The sequence below is a fragment of the Schistocerca piceifrons genome, chromosome X, assembly GCF_021461385.2.
Source record: "Schistocerca piceifrons isolate TAMUIC-IGC-003096 chromosome X, iqSchPice1.1, whole genome shotgun sequence".
Lineage (NCBI taxonomy): Eukaryota > Metazoa > Arthropoda > Insecta > Orthoptera > Acrididae > Schistocerca > Schistocerca piceifrons.
This window is the reverse complement of record NC_060149.1, coordinates 794,747,761-794,763,905: the sequence shown is the minus strand read 5'-3', so window position 1 is coordinate 794,763,905 and position 16,145 is coordinate 794,747,761. Positions and strand designations below refer to the sequence as shown.

The 16,145-nt window shown below is 44.0% G+C and overlaps 1 pseudogene; it reads left to right on the top strand.

The window, feature by feature from the left end:
- The first annotated feature begins 15,435 nt into the window (after nt 1–15,435).
- Nucleotides 15,436–15,553, top strand: LOC124723510 (annotated as a pseudogene).
- Nucleotides 15,554–16,145: the final 592 nt, after the last annotated feature.

The window sequence follows — 16,145 nt, the reverse complement described above, 5'->3', positions numbered from 1 at the left end:
TATCATATGCAGTAAAGCTACGTTGAGAGCGATATGAGAATGGTAGCAAAATCCCCAAACTAAATAGTCATCAAAGACTCGCAAAACACTGTGTATTTCGTGATCACAATACATGAAAGATTGACCAGCTCAAAGTAGTTGGGAGTTCAACATGATAATTCACAAATTAACATACGCGATACGAAGTATAGTAAGTCATACTCTGTCTATTCTCAGTTTTGTAAATCAAGCTCCAAAAGTGAGTACTACACTGGGGCACATTCAAACCTCTAGAAATACAATCCCATTCAGAAGTTAAAGTACGTTGGCAGGCGCTCACCTCCCAGAATCGATCACCTCCACAACCGAATACCATTCGTTACCAAACGGAGGTCTGCCTCCCTCCAAAACTTGCGTGAAAGTGACAGCATCGCTCCCTTGAGCTCTTCACTCGAAAAGACCCAGTCTCCACTTGACTCCGTGATTTCCCTAAATTACTCCAGGCAAATGCCGGGATGGTTCCTCTGAAAGGGCACGGCCGACTTCCTTCCCAATCCTTCCCTAATCCGGTGAGACCGATGACCACGCTGTCTGGTCTCCTGCCCCAAACCAACCAACCACTTGACTCCAGTAGTGTTCCGCTACTCTCTGCTTTTCCATTGGCTGAAGGTCATCAACACCACATATATATCGTTCTTATGTGCTACAGACATCATTTGATTCAACATGACAAGTTCCCAGACTTAAGTAATATATTACTACTATATTTAAGTAAAGAAATGTTACAAATATTCGGTCACACTCAAATCATTCACAATAATTATAAATAAAGGCTTTTCGTAAACAAATAAGCTAGTATTCTTGCGCAAAATGCACTCCCTTTAAATGACAACGAACTGTCGTTAAATTTTGTTTAAATAATGATATATGCCTTCGTGACAATCGTGTTGTGGTTCTATTTTAAATTGTCATGTCCGCTAACACGTGCGATTGACCGCTTTTCGATTAGCACAGTTTTTTAATGGCACTAGAAATCAACATTTACATAGTTACTCTCAAAATAGTAAACTGTTCATGAAATAAAAACACAAGTATGACAAAATATGAGGCACTTATGCTGTGTTCATTTGCTTTGTAAATGTTTTGACAAACATTTGCGTGATGAATAAGATATAAAGGACGTAATAAATCAAGAAATAAAATAGATACAGGTACGTAGCTTTCAGAGACAATAGCTATAGTGCAATGCTATCAATTGAGATATCGTTCGTTTAAAACGCATGAAACGTATAAAAATGGTTAATTCAGAAGTTCGTTGAGTAAACATTTATTCACTGTGAAGTACTGACTCCTGTAGTTTTAAACATATTGAGATATTATTGTGTCACTGGATGCGCCTCATTTTTTCTGAGATCGCCGATGTACTCAGATTTGCAATAATATTTGATGTGAGTTATTGTCGAATCTCAAAGAACTGTAAATGGGCATTTTCCAGTTTTTCTCAAAGCCCGACATTGTTGGGAGCATAGCTGGTCCTCCTAAGCAATCGACGCGTCGTCCAAACTGAACTTTCCCCACTTTCGAATCAAATGGCTCTAATAGCTCTGAGCATTATGGGACTTAACTTTTAAGGTCATCAGTCCCCTAGAACTTAGAACTACTTAAACCTAACTAACCTAAGGACATCACACACATCCATGCCCGAGGCAGGATTCGAACCTGCGACCGTAGCGGTCGCGCGCTTGCAGACTGAAGCGCCTAGAACCGCTCGGCCACCCCGGTCGGCTTCCCCACTTTCGGTGGAGCCTTTGTGCCCACACCTAGGGTTGCCGGCAGTGGTCACTGCCTCTGGACCGGCTGCAGTACTTTGAAGACCGCGGGGATGTCCATCAGCGTTCAGCTGTACAAGCAAATTCACCTGTTATCAATAATGAGCAGCCGGATTAGCTCGCCTAAATATGCCTAACGTTACAATGTTCTTCAAACCATTCGCGAACAATTGTGGCTCAGTGACAGGACGCATTGTCATCCATAAAAATTCCTTAGTTGTTTGGGAACATGAGGTCCATGAATGGCTGCAAACTGTCTCCCAATAGCCGACCATAACCATTTCTAGTCAGTAATCGGTTCAGTTGGACCAGAGGACCCAGTCATTCCACGTAAACATAGCCCACACCATTATGGAGCCACCAGCAGCTTGCACAGTGCCTGCTCATTGGAGGGACTAAATATTGGAAAAATCTCGTAAGGAGTATCATAATAGGATTAAGAAGAGAGCCCCAAGAGAGCCCCATGGCTTCAAGTGTATGCAATGTTTTGTTAGGGTTTTGCTACGAAACCGAATCAGGACAGAAATGATATACATAAAAACCACTGTTAAATCATTTTGTGCTTCTGTTCTAGAGATGGCGGTTTTGCTCGAATGTGGCCATTTAACACTTGAAATAGCGCTATGCAGCAAATGCTTTACTCAATAGCGAGAGCCTTACCACCGGAATAAATAAACCCGTCAGTTAACAATAAAAGTTTGAAATAAATTCTGTTACCTTAGCCAGTTCATTGTAACCACTACCTTGTTGTACTCTACATCCATACTCCGCAAGCCACCTTACGGTGTGTGGCGGAGGGTACCTTGAGTACCTCTATCGTTTTTTCCCTTCTATTCCAGTCTCGTATTGTTCGTGGAAAGAAAGATTGTCGGTATGCCTCTCTATGGGCTCTAATCACTGATTTTATCTTCATGGTCTCTTCGCGAGATATACGTAGGAGGGAACAATATACTGGTTGACTCCTCGGTGAAGGTATGTTCTCGAAACTTCAAAAGCCCGTACCGAGCTACTGAGCGTCTCTCTTGCAGAGTCTTCCACTGGAGTTTATCTATCATCTCCGTAACGCTTTCGCGATTACTAAATGATCCTGTAACGAAGCGCGCTGCTCTCCGTTGGATCTTCTCTATCTCTTCTATCAACCCTATCTGGTACGGATCCCACATCGGTGAGCAGTATTCATGCAGTGGGCGAACAAGTGTACTGTAACCTACTTCCTTTGTTTTCGGGCTGCATTTCCTTAGAATTCTTCCAATGAATCTCAGTCTGGCATCTGATTTACTACTGCCACAAATTACAAAATTGCACATATTTCAATAGTTTACAAATAAATTGAATCAATTTTCACTTCGATTGCTACCAACCACAATTAATTCCATTTGTCATGCCATGCCACTTCGCCAGCATTGTCTGTAAGGAAATCAGCGAAAACATTTCTTCTAGTGTTAAGTGAACTTCCTCCTTCGGTTATGGCATTTCACTGTCCTAATCGCATAGCATGCTTTTCAAATCCCACTGCATTTTGCAGCCACCTTTCTTCTTTGGATATCGGCGTATGCAAGAGTTCCACAAGGATTTACAAACATTCTATTTTACACAGTATTCTGTGGCTGGTTCTGTACTGTTAATGCAGATCAGAGTGCGTGAGGTATCTGGAAAAGAGGAGCAGTTAACGTTAAACCTGTTGTATTACTGTCAAACAACCGTACATTGATTCGGAAACAAAGAATCTCCACTCAACTTCTCTTAAATCAATAAACACTATCACTAAAGCTCGTATCAGCAGCCGTGAACTAATCATTGGGAGAGACCAAAAGCTCCTGTTGCGTTTCTTTATATATCCATAAATGAAATAACCAAACACTGGTTGCTTTCTTTTGCCTACTTGCATGCTGGTTGGCTTGGAAAACAGTACTGTTGCGCGATTAACGCTACAATGTCGCCGTGTGTGCACTGAAACGATTTCTGAGGCCGCTATCTCGTTGCGAGGACGCACGGCTGTTGATCCTGAGCATCAGGCTTAAACGCTTTAAGATTACGCGACGTCAAACGCTGACTATCAGTAACAATTTATTCCCGATGAAAACGACACCTACAGGGTGTAAATTTTAAGTTGATAAACCAGAATAACTCGAAAAATAAGCTTAACACGAAAAAACGTGTAGAATCCAATACTGATTATTTTCGAGGGGGACATCTGCTACTGCTAAAATTAGCCTGCCACCTCAGCCCCTTGGGGGTGGGGCGGGAGGCAACTTTAAAATTTCAAATGGGAACCCCCATTTTTTGTTTCAGAATCAGATTCTACATAAAAAACGACGTACATTGTGTCTTAAACATTTGTTTTGATTCTTGGTAGTTGGCGCTGTAATGCAAGAAAATCCATGTTCTCATTTTTGCGTGGAAAATGGTTACGAATAAACAAAAAATACTTATTTACTTCGTAAATTTTGATTTGCTAAAACTAAAACTCTCCCTCTTTCCCCACAGGGTGGGGTTTGAGAGAGAGAGAAATTAGAGTTTTACAAATGTTGACCAAAATATCAATTTTTTCCACAGATTCGGTTAAGTTTTGCTTGTTTTGTGGTCAACACTTGTAAAACTCTAATTCCTCTCTCCCAAACCCCATTCTATCCGGAGAGAGGGAGAGTTTTAGTGAATCAAAATTTACGAAGTAAATAAGTCTTTTTTATTTATCCGTAACCATTTTCCACGCAGAAATGAAAACATGGAGTTTCTTGAATTACAGCGCCAACTACCAAGAATTAAAACAAATATTTAAGACAAAATGTACGTAGTCTTTTTATGTAGAATCTGATTCTGAAATAAAAAAATGGGGGTTCCCATTTGAAATTTTAAAGTTGCCTCTCGCCTTACACCCGGGGGGCTGGGGTGGCGGACTAATTTTAGCACCAGTAGATGTCCCCATCGGAAATAACTTTGGATTCCGCACATTCATTCGTGTGAAGCTTATTTTTCGAGTTATTCTGGTTTGTCAGCTTAAAATTTACACCCTATACGTGAGGAGCCGTGCCATTGGGCATTATAAGCTTTATGTTTCGACGCCATCGTCATGGACACTGCTGGATTCCAGAGGGCACTTGACCACCAATGTGGTTGTTATGGAAAGCCATAGTGCACATCGCCGGCCGAAGTGGCCGTGCGGTTAAAGGAGATGCAGTCTGGAACCGCAAGATCGCTACGGTCGCAGGTTCGAATCCTGCCTCGGGCATGGATGTTTGTGATGTCCTTAGGTTAGTTAGGTTTAACTAGTTCTAAGTTTTAGGGGACTAATGACCTCAGCAGTTGAGTCCCATAGTGCTCAGAGCCATTTGAACCATTTGAACCATAGTGCACATCGCGGTTAGCTGTTGTACATCCGGCATAGTTTTGAAAAAGGAGCACACCTCGTATTGACGATCTTTATGCCAACGGCGGAAGGACTTCATAGACGGTAACTGTATAGCACAATAAATGACTGCTTTTCTGGTGTATCTTGTAAGGCATCACTAATTCACGTGTCACACAGTTACAGGGCTGCTGGACAGGCTTCTACATCCCATCTAAATACGTACTCCGCAAGCTACTGTATGGTGAGAGGCGGAAGATACCCTGTACCACTACTAGTCATTTCCTTTCCTGTTCCACTTGCAGTTAGAGCGAATGGAAAAAAGACTATCTAGGCACTCTCATACGAGCTATAATCTCTCTAATCTTATCTTCGTGATCATTACGCGAAATGTGCGTTGGCGGTAGTACAATCGTCTGGTAGTTAGCCTCAAATGCCGGTTCTCTAAATTTTCTGAATAGTGCTCCTCGAAAAGAACGTCACTTGTCTCCAGAAACTCCCATCTGAGTTCCCGTAGCAACTGTGTAATACTTCTACATCTACATCTACATTTATACTCCGCAAGCCCCCCGACGGTGTGTGGGGGAGGGCACTTTACGTGCCACTGTCATTACCTCCCTTTCCTGTTCCAGTCGCGTATGGTTCGCGGGAAGAACGACTGCCGGAAAGCCTCCATGCGCGCTCGAATCTCTCTAATTTTACATTCGTGATCTCCTCGGGAGGTATAAATAGGGGGAAGCAATATATTCGATACCTCATCCAGAAACGCACCCTCTCGAAACCTGGACAGCAAGCTAGACCGCGATGCAGAGCGCCTCTCTTGCAGAGTCTGCCGCTTGAGTTTGCTGAACATCTCCGTAACGCTATCACGCTTACCAAATAACCCTGTGACGAAACGCGCCGATCTTCTTTGGATCTTCTCTATCTCCTCTGTCAACCCGACCTGGGACGGATCCCACACTGATGAGCAATACTCAAGTATGGATCGAACGAGTGTTTTGTAAGCCACCTCCTTTGTTGATGGCCTACATTTTCTAAGGACTCGCCCAATGAATCTCAACCTGGCACCCGCCTTACCAACAATTAATTTTATATGATCATTCCACTTCAAATTGTTCCGTACGCATACTCCCAGATATTTTACAGAAGTAACTGCTACCAGTGTTTCTTCCGCTTTCATATAATCGTACAATAAAGGATCCTTCTTTCTATATATTCGCAATACATTACATTCGTCTATGTTAAGGGTCAGTTGCCACTCCCTGCACCAAGTGCCTATCCGCTGCAGATCTTCCTGCACTTCGCTGCAGTTTTCTAATGCTGCAACTTCTCTGTATACTACAGCATCATCCGTTAAAATCCGCATGGAACTTCCGACACTATCTACTAGGTCATTTATATATATTGTGAAAAGCAATGGTCTCATAACACACTCCTGTGGCACGCCAGAGGTTACTTTAACGTCTGTAGACGTCTCTCCATTGAGAACAACATGCTGCGTTCTGTTTGCTAAAAACTCTTCAATCCAGCCACACAGCTGGTCTGATATTCCGAAGGCTCTTACTTTGTTCATCAGGCGACAGTGCGGAACTGAATCGAACGCCTTCCGGAAGTTGTTCGAACCTACCGGTAACAAATCTTGCAGCCTGCCTCTGAATTGCTTAGATTTCTTCCCTTTATCCGACCTGGTGCCGATCCTAAACATTCGAATAGTACTCAACAATGGGTCGCACTGTTGTCCTATACGCGCTCTCCTTTACAGATGTGCCGGGTTCGATTCCCGGCGGGGTCAGGGATTTTTTCTGCCTCGTGATGGCTGGGTGTTGTGTGCTGTCCTTAGGTTAGTTAGGTTTAAGTAGTTCTAAGTTCTAGGGGACTGATGACCATAGATGTTAAGTCCCATAGTGCTCAGAGCCTTTACAGATGAACCACACGTTCCTAAAATTCGTTAAACCAAAGTCGACCATTCGTTATTCCTACAACAATCCTTACATGCCCAAGAGGTAAAACAGTTAACAGCATAATGGACTGAACTGAAATTATGAAAATTAATTATAAGATCACCCAATTTTTGACGCCAAAGATGTAGTGAAACATATGGCTAATGGATTAAGACATGGAATCATTTATGTTTATTCTTCTTCTTTTGCTTGTGCCTTGTCCCGCAGTTTTGGTAGTGTTACAATCGGATTTGGCATGGTTAATTTAAAGCCGTGGCCGGATGCCCTTCCTGCCGCCATCCTATACCACCCGGGATGGAATCAGTGTACCCAACGCTGTGGCCGAGCAGTTCTAGGCGCTTCAGTCTGGATCCACGCGACCACTACGGTCACAGGTTCGAATCCTGCCTCGGGCATGGATGTGTGTGATGTCCTTAGGTTAGTTAGGTTTAAGTAGTTCTAAGTTCTAAGGGACTGATGACCTCAGATGTTAAATCCCATAGCGCTCAGAGCCATTTGAACCAAGTGTACCACAGCTGTCTGTGTCTAGTGCCGTGTAATTGAGGCGGGATGTGGGGACCAGCGCGGTATTCACCTAGTGGGATGTGGAAAACCGCCTAAAACCCACAGCCACGCTGGCTGGCTGGCAAACCGGCACACGTCATTAGTCCGCCAGGTGGATTCAATTCAGGGCCAGCGCGCCTGCCCGAGTTCAGGAAGCAGCGCTTTAGCACTCTCAGCTAACCTGGCGGGTATTTACGTTGATTATTCTGTAGTTAATATAAATATCAGGACCGACTTGACTGGGCATACACAACACAGTAATTGGCCATGTAGGGGGGGGGGGGGGGAATTATCTATATCATCCCACACTCTACGGAGTCGGCTTTGCATACAGCCACTTGTGGTAGATGCGAGTTTGTTGCGACGTGTCAATCAGGGCTGACAGACAGCAGTTTTCATATTTCATGTCATGTGGCGTTTTGGGTCAACTCTGCTCTTCTTTCGAGCTGGCTGACCACCGGTCTTAATCCTTCAGGAAAAATGCAGCTGGTGTCGAGGCAGTGCTGTTGTGTTCATGTTCCCGCCAAATGTTGTGTGCAGTAATTGTCTCACAGAAGTGGTATTAGCATAATACACTCTAAGACAAAAAAAAAAAAAGAAAAGAAACGATGTTGCAAGCAGGAATTATTCGAATGGGACGGAAATCGGTAGATGTGATGTACAGATACAGACAAACATATGATTGCAATTTCGGAAAATTGTTCAAATGGCTTTGAACACTATGGGACTTAACTTTTGAGGTTATCAGTTCCCTAGAACTTAGAACTACTTAAACCTAACTAACCTAAGGACATCACATACATCCATGCCCGAGGCAGGATTCGAACCGGCGACCGCAGCGGTCGCGCGGTTCCAGAGTGTAGCGCCTAGAACTGCTCGGCCACTCCGGCCAGCCAATTTCGGAAAAACTGGATGTTTTATTGAAGAGAAAAAGCTTGACAAATTGTCCAGGTCAATAACTAGTTGGTCCACATCTGGACTTTATGCAACCAGTTATTCGGCTTCCCACTGATTGACAGAGTTGATGAATGTCCTCTTAAGGTATATCATGTCATATCTTATCCAATTGGAAGGTTATATCGACAAAATTTCGAGCTGATTGGAGAACCCTGCCAATTATACTCCAGACGTTCTCAATTGGGGAGAGATACGGTGACACTGCTGGCCAAGGCAGGTTTGGCAAGCACAAAGACAAGGAGCAGAAACTCTCGTCGTGTGCGGCGGGCGTTATCTTGCTGAAATGTAAGCTCAGGGTGACTTGCCATATGGTGCAACAAAATAGAGCGAAGAATATCGTAGACGTACCGCTGTGCTGTACAGTGCCGCGGACGACAACGAAAGGAGTCCTGCTAGGAAATGAAATGGCACCCAGATCACTATCCTAGTTGTCAGGCAGTGCGACGAGAGATAATACGTTTGGTATTCCACCACTGAGCGTGGCGTCTCCAGACACGGCTTCGGCCTGGAATCTCATTGTGTGAGGCAGAACTGTCTTCAGGGATGAGTGCCGCTTCGAACTGAGCCATGATGACCAGCAAAGACGTTTCTGGAGACACCCCAGACAGTCTTTCTTTTGAATAAACCATCCAATTTTTCTGAAACTGTATTGATGTGTTTGCCGGTACATGTAAATCACATCTACCGATTTACGTCCCATTCGGATGATTCCTCCATGATGCTCCTTTTTTTTCATAGACTGTATATTGGGGTAGCGTCAAACAAGGAAAATGCAGTCGGATGCCTAAAGACCCGAGCATCGGACCGCAAGGATTCGTCCATTCTACAATGAGCGAAAATGGATAAGTCACGAAGTACCGATAAATACTGGAATGAAAACAGAGATGTGGCTCGAAGTCTGAAGACTGAAGCGATAATGGGCTGGCATTCCTTCAGAAGGCTAATTCACTGTCTTCTTTGATTCATATGGCTCTGCGTTGCTAACTCAGTGACACCTCACTCATCTCCGGCGTTTTATTGTCCGTCTACCTTACTATCCACTGTTTGATTGAATGTACTCTGCCTGAATATCCCAGTCATCTCGCCACTGGGATTTCTTGCTTCAATGTTTTGTTGTCCTCTTATTCTGTCCTCCAGGCAGGTGAATTTTCCCTTCTACGTCTACATAGTTAATCTGCAGATCCTCTGGCAGAGGGTTCATCGAACCACCTTCACAAGTAATTCTCTATTATTCTAATCTCAAACAGTGCGCGGTAAAAACGAACACCTATATCTTTCCGTGCGAGTTCCAATTTCATTCGTTTTGTTATGATGCTCGTTTTTCCCTATGTCGGTTGGTGTAAAAAAATATTTTTTTAGCATTCTTAGGAGAAAGTTGGTGGCTGAAATTTCGTTAGAAGATTCCGCCGGAACGAAAAGCGCCTTGTTTTAATGATGTCCACCACAAATCCTTTCTCATGTGAGTGACACTCTCTCTCCACTTCGCGTAAGGCAAAACATGCTGCTCTTCTTTGAACTATCTCGATGTACTCTGTTAATCCTATTTGCTAAAGGTCCCAGACCGCGCAGCAGTACTCCGAAAAAACGACGGACAAGCGTGGTGTATCTACATCTGCGTCATACTTCGCAAGCCATCTAGCCAGTCTCTTTGATAGATCTGTAACGTTTTCTAAGTGTTCTGCCAATAAAACGCAGTCTTTTGTTTTCCTTCTCCACAACACTTTCTATGTGTTCTAATTTAAGTTGTTTGTAATTGTAATTCCTAGGCATTTAGTTGAATTTAAGGCCTTTATACAGTATTTGACTGAGTTATAGTGTAACCGAAGTTTAACAGATTCTTTTTAGCACTCATGTGGATTACCTCACACTTTTCGTTATTTCGTGTCAACTGCCAATTTTCGCACCATTCAGATATCTTTTCTAAATCATTTTGCAGTTTGTTTTGATCTTCTGATGACTTTACTAGACGATAAACGGCAGCATCATCTGGAAACAACCTAAGACGGCTCCTGAGATTGTCTCCTAAACCATTTATACAGATAAGGATCAGCAGAGCACTTCTAACACTACCTTGTTGAACGCCAGAAATCGCTTCTGTTTCACCCAATGAATTTCCGTCAATTACTACGAACTGTGACCTCTATAACAGCGAATCGAGAATCCACATAACTGAGACGATATCCCATAAGCATACAATTTCACTACAAGCTACTTGTGTGGTACTGTGTCAAAAGCCTTCTGGAAATCTAGAAACACGGTATCAATTTGAAATCCCTTGTCAATAACAGTCAACACTGTGTGAGAGTAAAGAGCTAGCTGTGTTTCACAAGAACAATTTTTTCTAAATCCGTGTTGGCTGTGTGTCAATAGACCGTTCTATTCGAGGTAATTCATAATGTTCGAATAAAATATATGTCCCAAAATCCTGCTGCATGTTGACGTTTACGATATGGTTCTGTAATTTTGCGGATTACTCCTACTACCTTTCTTGAATATTTTTGTGACCTTTGCAACTTTCCAGTCTTCGGGTACGGATCTTCTGTCTGGCGAGCGGTTGTATATGTTTGTGCAGTATGGAGCTGTTGTGTCAGCGGACTCTGAAAGGAACCTAATTGGTATACAGTCTGATCCGGAAGACTTGCTTTTATTAAGTGATTTAAGTTGCTTCACTACTCCGAGTATATTCTGCTTCTAAGTTACCCATATTTACTTCGTCGTCTTTAGTGAAGGAATTTCGGAAGGCTGCGTTTAGTAACTCTGCTTCAGCAGCCGTGATGTCGATAGTATTTCCACAGCTATCGTGCAGAGAAGGCATCGATTGTGTCTTGACACTAGCATACTTACATACGACCAGAACCTCTCTGGATTTTCCGCTACGTTTCGAGACAGAGTATGGCTATGGTTCAAATGGCTCTGAGCACTATGGGACTTAACTGCTGTGGTCATCAGTCCCCTAGAACTTAGAACTACTTAAATCTAACTAACCTAAGGACATCACACACATCCATGACCGAGGCAGGATTCGAACCTGCGACCGTAGCGGTCGCGCGGTTCCAGACTGTAGCGCCCAGAACCGCTCGGCCACTCCGGCCGGCCGAGACAGAGTATCTTTGTAGAAAGTGATATAAGCATCTCTCGTTGAAGTCCGCTCTTAATTTTGAGCTTCTGTAAAAGATCGCCAATCTTGGACATTTTGCGTTGTTTTAAATTTTTTTGTCATACTCAGGTTAAATTTGCAATCCCATCCAATGACTGACTGATGTTTCGTAAGCACGCCAAGGCTTTGTGCAAGACGAGAATTCCTGATCTTCTGGCGGCTGGCATGCAACTCGGGGACTTCCGTCTTATTCTCACGTATTCTATGTTGTGGCAGTTCCCAGTTCTGGTTTCAATCTCCTCAGCGAATTATTTCAAGTGTTTTCTGCGTTCCAGAATAATCGAGAACACCGTCACTCAACACCAAGCCTGAATGAAATTTTCAGTCTTCAGCGGGGTGTGTGCTAATAGGAAATTTCCTGGTAGATTAAACCTGTGTGCCGGACTGAAACTCAAACTCGTGGCCTTTGCCTTTCCTGGGCAGGTCACTAGTGGGGCAATGGAACTTCGACGCAAATTTTGATTTCAAATTATAATCAAATTAATTATTAAAGTTAATCCCTCCACCCCCTGATGATGTTATGGGTTTTCCACAGTCAGCACATGGGTGCCCACTCCTTCCCCCACTAGTCCCCCTCCACCACCCACCCTATTGGTGGGAAATTCAAAAAGTGTTGGGAATTTCATAAATGTCGGGAATTTCTTTGTCCCAAGACTTTGCTGACGTCCCCCCCACCGTGGAATTGACAGGAAATTCAAAATGGGAGTGCCCTATCTGGGACTCGAATCCCTGTCCTGGACGGAAAGCCCAAATGCACTAGAGAGGGGTCGTTCGCGAACTAACGGGTCTAAAGGAGCGGTTCATCGAGATGGACGGAACGAACGAGGAACGAATTCAAAGGAACGGTCTTTCATAGTTCACTTCGGTCGCGTCTTTCTACTTATAGTTTCCGGCAAGGGAAACGGTCGGTCTCGTTCCCGCAGCGGCACGTCGGCCGGTCTCGTTCCAGCCTCGGTCTCGGTCTCGGTCTCGGTCTCGCTCGGGCGGACTCGTCCTTCTTCGGGTGGCCACTCGTCGCATTTCCAATGCCGACTGCTCATAGTTCAGTATCGAGTTGTTGTTCGTTTCGTTCGCTGCGCACGCCCATTCCAGATCTGTTCCTAACTTTTTTTTTTGGTACTCTGAACTTCTGGTTCTTTTCGTATTCTATTCAGCGTCCATGACCGGTAATTAAAATGTATTTTATAATTACGTAAATTACATAAAAATTACGTGGTATGTAATACATATTTTCAGGTAACAAAACGGCATATTAGCATACTTCACTATTTCGATAAACAGCACAAGAAATACTTGTAAAAAGGCAAGATATTTTTGTTATTAGACATGCAAAGGAAGTCGCCAGAGCACACACGAGTGGCCATTTCCCGTCTTTTTTTGATCCAAGGTAAAAGAGCATGTTCATTCTTATGAAAGGCAGACCGACTTACAACCGAATGAAGTCCGCGCTCCACAATCGAGTATCTGGTGTCACATTTTGTAAAGACAATATGACAGATTCTAGAATATTATTTCAGTGGTACAGGGTGGCGCACGAAAAATCAGCCCCCAGTACTACACTGCTCACTGTCACCCACCAATCGTCATCTGTTGTTTCGAAGTAGTTGTTTGCATTAGCTTATTTGTTGTTTCTTCACTGCCTAATAATTACATGTTTATCTATTCTGCTTGTAGTGGTGAACAAACCGTGAGAAATTGGCGAGCAGTCTGCACTTGGGGCCGGTTTTTCGTGCGCCACCTTCTGTTATTGCACAGCGATCAGCCACATAACGCTACAGTTGGCTAAACGAGAGGTTTTGCAGAACCACGGAAATTACAAGTGTGTGAGAATACTGTAATGAATAAAAACTCTGTACTAAAGCGGCGGGCAAGTGCCCCCTCTTGGCGCCTTCCATCTTCAAAGAAATGGTTCAAATGGCTCTGAGCACTATGGGACTTAACTTCTGAGGTCACCAGTCCCCTAGAACTTAGAACTACTTAAACCTAACTAACCTAAGGACATCACACACATCCATGCCCGAGGCAGGATTCGAGCCTGCGACCGCAGCAGTCGCGCGGTTCCAGACTGTAGCGCCTAGAACCGCTCGGCCACTCCGGATGGCCTTCCATGTTCAGTCCCTATGCTACTAATTTTCAATTTTTCATAAGAACCATATACCAAGCACAAATGAAAGGTGAACGAGTAAAAATGAACGGTTCCCAAAAAAAGAGCGATCACCAGTGAACTAGTTCCCAATGATGAACGAGTTTGCATATTTCTAAAATGCAGCCATTATACAGACTGTCCAGCTGCAGAAGAGGAAGGATACGTTAGGTTACTGCGCTTTATTTACTTTGAGTGGGGAATGGAAGTAAACATCGGTCCTAATTAAGTAAATAATCATAAATTTTGGGCCCAATTACACATCTTTATGCATAACGCCACTCAAGGAGTGCCTAAATTCGCAATACCACCCAAACATTAAAGATGTCATACAACTGGTGTTATCATGATGGGAAAAAAATACAACACTCGATGTACTCAAAATAAACGCTACATACGATGAGGTCTTGACCTACAAGTCAAAATATCTCTCTCTGCTCAACTTGTGAACCGGTGGGAGAAAGACTGGAGTGGAAGGTACTATCTTTATTTTTGGCGTGAAACGTGTTCAAGTGACGAGATGTTGTTGGAGAGGAATTTAATAAGTGTATTACATGTAAGAATATATCTGAGGACTGTATTTATCACTGTCTAATGTCTGAGTTCACTACAGACGCCTCCCGCAGCATTGACCGACATTCATCCTGCAGCCCTGGTGTTTGAATTACATATAAACGTTGATCTTTTTATTTCTTGACAACTTCAACCTATTCCACTTCCCCTAAGAGGCCACCTTGGAATAACTGCAGAGTATGGTGTACACTGATACATAGTAAGGAGGTATAGGGCAGCAGACCATCACTGAAGTGTTAGAAAAGCCAATACATGCTAACACAAGGGGAAATGCTACACTGTTCTAATTACACATAGACATTGTCGTGAAAAAACCAGCACACTTAATGCTTCACGTGAACTGGGAATAGAGAAAAATCATTGTAATAACACAACTACCGCAAAAACTGACCCCCGAAAGATCACTCCAGGAGAGAGGGGCGGCAGCTGTGTGTGTGTTTTCTTCAATGTGCAGTCAAAAAGTAACCAGCTTAGAGCCAGTCTTACCTCCCTTCCGTCCGCCCCCGGTAGCTGAGTGGTCAGCGCGACAGAATGTGAATCCTAAGGGCACGGGTTCGATTCCCGGCTGAGTCGAAGATTTTCTCTGCTCAGGAACTGGGTTTTGTGTTGTTCTTATCATCATCATCATCATTTCATCCTCATCGACGTGCAACTTGCCAAACATGCGTCAAATCGAAAGACTTGCACCCGGCCAACGGTCTACCCGACGGGAGGTCCTGATCACACGACATTTACATATACTCCTCCCTTGCTACCACCCACCATCCCTCCCTCTCCTCACCTTAGGGATGGATCCATGCTATCCTGATCACGTGTTGTTTGTCTAAAAGTGCGGCTGCGGCGGCACTGCCCCTGCCATGACCGACTGCTTCGACTAGCGGCCCCCGTTCTGCGGGAAACATTTTCAGTGTAATAGTTGTGATTAACGTCAGTGCACCGTTTATAAGGGCAACAGCCTTGCCGCAGTGGATACACCGGTTCCCGTGAGATCACCGAAGTTAAGCGCTGTCGGGCGTGGTCGGCACTTGGATGGGTGACCATCCAGGCCGCCATGCGCTGTTGCCATTTTTCAGGGTGCACTCAGCCTCGTGATGCCAATTGAGGAGCTACTCGACCGAATAGTAGCGGCTTCGGTCAAGAATACCATCATAACGACCGGGAGAGCGGTGTGTTGACCCCACGTCCCTCCAAACCGCATCCTCCACTGAGGATGACACGGCGGTCGGATGGTCCCGGTAAGCCACTCGTGGCCTGAAGACGGAGTGTGCACCGCTTATAAGCAGCTATCTATTTAAAAAAAAACACACAATTGCGATGACAATAAAAAGCAGTCTTGTTTCAAATGTTCAAATGTGTGTGAAACCTTATGGGACTTAACTGCTAAGGTCATCAGCCCCTAAGCTTACACACTACTTAACCTAAATTATCCTAAGGACCAACACACACATCCATGCCCGAGGGAGGACTCGAACCTCCGCCGGGACCAGCCGCACAGTCCATGACTGCAGTCTTGTTTCTACGAAAACAGGCGCATTCCATTTTCTTTTAATATTGTGAACGAAATCGGCGTAGTTTCAGAGCATTCCTTGTGTTCAAATTATAAACTGTTACGCACGAGGGCATTACATTCCTTTCAGATGACTGAATTACTAATTTA